Genomic DNA, 4,721 nt, shown 5'->3' on the forward strand with positions numbered 1-4,721 from the left:
CCCAAGCGTCCAGTGCGGTTTCTGGTGCGCTCCGAAGTGGGGTTATTGGAGCGCATCAAAGGTGCGCAATGCTGGTGCGAACCCGGGAGCGCTCCGATGTGTGCTCCAAGGTGCGGCGTGCACGAAGTCCGAGCCCGGTTTGCCCCGGGTGCGCACCTCGCGTGCACCTTCGCCGGGGTGAGCACCTTGGTGTGCAGACCTTGGTTGGGTTGCGCGCCCTGGTGCGCACCAAGGAGCGCTCTGAAGTGTGCTCCAAGGTGCGGCGTGCACGAAGTCGGAGCCCGGTTTGCCCCGGGTGTGCACCTCGGGTGCGCACCTCGCGTGCACCTTCGCTGCGGTGGGCACCTTGGCTGGGTTGCGCGCCTTGGTGGGCACCATGCAGTGCACGAAGTCGGAGCCCGGATTGCCCCGGGCGCGCACCTCCGCCAGGGTGGGCACCTTGGTGCGCACAACTTGCCTGGGCTGCGCACCAGGAAGGGCTCAAGATGGCACCCGCGTTCCGTTTTTTTCACTATCTTTCAGAACGGAAATTTTAAAATCTCGTTTTTTTTTGCCTTTTCTGGAAATTAGTGAAGGCAGCGCATCAAAGGTGCGCAACGCTGGTGCGAACCTGGGAGCGCTCCGATGTGTGCTCCAAGGTGCGGCGTGCACGAAGTCGGACCCCGGTTTGCCCCGGGTGCGCACCTCGCGTGCACCTTGGTGCGCACACCTTGGCTGGGTTGCGCGCCCTGGTGGGCACCATGGTGCGCACCAAGGAGCGCTCCGAAGTGTGCTCCAAGGTGCGGCGTGCACGAAGTCGGAGCCCGGTTTGCCCCGGGTGCGCACCTCGCGTGCACCTTCGCCGCGGTGGGCACCATGGCGTGCACGAAGTCGGAGCCCGGTTTGCCCCGGGTGCGCACCTCGCGTGCACCTTCGCCGGGGTGGGCACCTTGGTGTGCAGACCTTGGCTGGGTTGCGCGCCCTGGTGGGCACCATGGTGCGCACCAAGGAGCGCTCCGAAGTGTGCTCCAAGGTGCGGCCTGCACGAAGTCGGAGCCCGGTTTGCCCCGGGTGTGCACCTCGGGTGGGCACCTTGGTGCGCATGCCTTGCCTGGGCTGCGCACCAGGGCGGGCTCAAGATGGCACCCGCGTTCCTTTTTTTTCACTATCTTTCAAAACGGAAATTTTAAAATCTCATTTTTTTTTGCCTTTTTCTGGAAATTAGTGAAGGCAGCGCATCAAAGGTGCGCACCTCGCTGCCCACCACGGTGCGCAACGCCGGTGGGCACCCGGGAGTGCTTCGAAGTGTGCTCCAAGGTGCTGCGTGCACGTTGTCGGAGCCCGGTTTGCCCCGGGTGCGCACCTCGCGTGCACCTTCGTCGGGGTGGGCACCTTGGCTGGGTTTGCCCCGGCTGCGCTCCGAAGCGGGGTTATTGGAGCGCCGCCTCTTTTTTTGTCGGAGCGTTTGGTGGGGTTTCTCGCATTGGCTCTTCCGAGGCCCGGTTGCCACCCTGGCGCGCACGAAGTCGGAAGTAGGGTTAATTGCCCGGGTGCGCACCTTTGCCAGGGTGGGCACCTTACCTGGGCTGCGCACCAGGGCGGGCTCAAGATGGCACGCGCGTTCCGTTTTTTTCACTATCTTTCAAAACGGAAATTTTAAAATCTCCTTTTTTTTTTGCCTTTTCTGGAAATTAGTGAAGGCAGCGCATCAAAGGTGCGCACCTCGCTGCCCACCTTGGTGTGCTCTGAGGTGCGCACCCGGGAGCGCTACGAAGTGTGCTCCAAGGTGCGGCGTGCACGTTGTCGGAGCCCGGTTTGCCCCGGGTGCGCACCTCGCCTGCACCTTGGCCGGGGTGGGCACCTTGGCTGGGTTTGCCCAGGGTGCGCTCCGAAGCGGGGTTACTGGAGCGCCCCCTCTTTTTTTGTCAGAGCGTTTGGTGGGGTTTCTCGCATTGGCTCTTCCCAGGCCCGGTTGTTGGGTGCGCTCCCACCCTGGCGCGCGCGAAGTTGGAAGTTGGGTTAATTGCCCGGGCGCGCACCTTCGCCAGGGTGGGCACCTTGGTGCGCACACCTTGGCTGGGCTGCGCACCAGGGCGGGCTCAAGATGGCACCAGCATTCCCTTTTTCTCACTATCTTTCAAAACGGAAATTTTAAAATCTCGTTTTTTTTTTGCCTTTTATGGAAATTAGTGAAGGCATCGCATCAAAGGTGCGCACCTCGCTGCCCACCTTGGTGTGCTCCGAGGTGCCCACCACGGTGCGCAACGCCGGTGCGAACCCGGGAGCGCCCCGATGTGTGCTCCAAGGTGCGGCGTGCACGAAGTCGGACCCCGGTTTGCCCCGGGTGCGCACCTCGCGTGCACCTTGGTGCGCACACCTTGGCTGGGTTGCGCGGCCTGGTGGGCACCATGGTGCGCACCAAGGAGCGCTCCGAAGTGTGCTCCAAGGTGCGGCGTGCACGAAGTCGGAGCCCGGTTTGCCCCGGGTACGCACCTCGCGTGCACCTTCGCCGGGGTGGGCACCTCGGCTGGGTTGCGCGCCCTGGTGCGCACCAAGGAGCGCTCCGAAGTGTGCTCCAAGGTGCGGCGTGCACGAAGTCGGAGCCCGGTTTGCCCCGGGTGCGCACCTCGCGTGCACCTTCGGCGGGGTTGCGCGCCCTGGTGGGCACCATGGTGCGCACCAAGGAGCGCTCCGAAGTGTGCTCCAAGGTGCGGCGTGCACGAAGTCGGAGCCCGGTTTGCCCCGGGTGCGCACCTCGCGTGCACCTTCGGCGGGGTTGCGCGCCCTGGTGGGCACCATGGTGCGCACCAAGGAGCGCTCCGAAGTGTGCTCCAAGGTGCGGCGTGCACGAAGTCGGAGCCCGGTTTGCCCCGGGTGCGCACCTCGCGTGCACCTTCGCCGCGGTGGGCACCATGGCGTGCACGAAGTCGGAGCCCGGTTTGCCCCGGGTGCGCACCTCGCGTGCACCTTCGCCGGGGTGGGCACCTCGGCTGGGTTGCGCGCCCTGGTGCGCACCAAGGAGCGCTCCGAAGTGTGCTCCAAGGTGCGGCGTGCACGAAGTCGGAGCCCGGTTTGCCCCGGGTGCGCACCTCGCGTGCACCTTCGCCAGGGTGGGCACCTCGGTGCGCACACCTTCTCAATGTTTTCTTGCCTTTTCTGGAAATTGGTGAAGGCAGCGCATCAAAGGTGCGCACCTCGGTGTGCTCCGAGGTGCGAACCCGAGAGCGCTCCGAGGTGCCCACGAAGTCGAAAGTCGGGTTAATTGCATTGTTTTCCCCGGGTGCGCTCCGAGGTGCGCAACATCGGCGCGCACCAAGGAGGGCTCCGAAGTGTGCTCCAAGGTGCGCACGATGGCGTGCACCTCTGGTGCGCACGATTCGGAGCTCGGTTTGACCGGGGTGCGCACACCTTGGCTGGGTTGCGCACCTTTTGTGCGCTCCAAGGTGCGCACGAAGTCGGAGCTCGGTTTGCCCCGGGTGCGCACCTTCGCCAGGGTGCGCACCTTGATGCGCACGCCTTGGCTGGGCTGCGCACCTTGGTGGGCGCCATGGTGCGCACCTTTCGTGCGCTCCAAGGTGCGCACGAAGTCGGAGCTCGGTTTGCCCCGGGTGCGCACCTTGGTGGGCGCCATGGTGCACTCCGAGGTGCCCAAGATTGGTGCGCACCAAGGAGCGCTCCGAAGTGCGCTCCAAGGTGCGCGCGAAGTCGAAAGTTGGGTTAATTGTCCGGTTTGCCTCGGGTGCGCACCTTGCGTGCACCTTCGCCAGGGTGGGCGCCTTGGTGCGCACACCTTGGCTGGGCTGCGCACACCTTGGCACCCGCGTTTCCTTCATTTTAAATTTTTTTTTTTTACAATCTCTCAAGTGGGAAATTCTATAATCTCAACTTTTTTTGCCTTTTCAGGAAACTTTTGAATGGAGCGCATCATTGGTGCGCTCCGAAGTGTGCTCCAAAGCTCTCTCCAGCTGCGTGCACCTGCCCCGGCCGCGCACCCGGCCCCGCCCAGCTTCGCTCACCTGTCCCGGGCGTCTGGTGCGGAACCTTAGAGTAAGAAACATCACCGTGCACCTTGGCCAACGTGCGCGACTCGACCGAGCGCGCACTGGCCGAGGTGCACACCGATTTCACCTGGGTGCGCGCGCAGCACCTCGGGCGCACCGGGGTGCGCGCACAACGCCCGGGTTGCACCGTGGCCTGTGTGCTCGGGGCGCCTCGGGTGCGCGCTCGGTGTCGCCCCCGCGCGCGCGGTAGTGCGGGCAGGGCACCCCGGCCCGGCCCGGCCCCGACGAGAACGCAAACGGGCAAAAGGTTTATTCAAATAGCATTGCGATGCCCGGCGAAAAACTAAAAAAGGGTGCAACACCGGGACTTCCCGGGAGGTCACCCATCCCAGTACTACTCCGGCCCAAGCGCGCTTAACTGCGGAGTTCTGATGGGATCCGGTGCACTAACGCTGGTATGATCGCACCCGTTATGAGCTTGTCGCAGTGTGTACTTAGCAAACCGCGACCCACGTGCGAATCCACCCCGGCCACCCACCCCCGTCGAGGTGCACACCCTCCCTCGCGAAGTGCGCCCCGTTCGCCAAGTGTGAGCCCTGCCCGGGTGCGCGCACCTTGCTAGGGCGTCGGGTGTGCACCCGGCCCGGCCTACGTGCGTGCACCTGTAGGGGGCGTCGTGTGCGTGCAGTGTCCCGTCTGCAACGCGGTGCCCACACACCACCTCGGGCGCAACGACCTGCG

General features: G+C 64.5%; 1 non-coding gene across 1 annotated transcript; it reads right to left on the reverse strand.

Annotated features, from left to right (window-relative positions):
- Nucleotides 1–4,330: 4,330 nt before the first annotated feature.
- Nucleotides 4,331–4,449, reverse strand: LOC131868453 (5S ribosomal RNA). Its single transcript, XR_009366906.1, has one exon. It is a non-coding gene; the product is annotated as a 5S ribosomal RNA (ribosomal RNA).
- Between the last annotated feature and the right edge of the window lie 272 nt (nt 4,450–4,721).

Source organism: Cryptomeria japonica, unplaced genomic scaffold, assembly GCF_030272615.1.
Source record: "Cryptomeria japonica unplaced genomic scaffold, Sugi_1.0 HiC_scaffold_207, whole genome shotgun sequence".
Classification (NCBI taxonomy): Eukaryota; Viridiplantae; Streptophyta; class Pinopsida; order Cupressales; family Cupressaceae; genus Cryptomeria; species Cryptomeria japonica.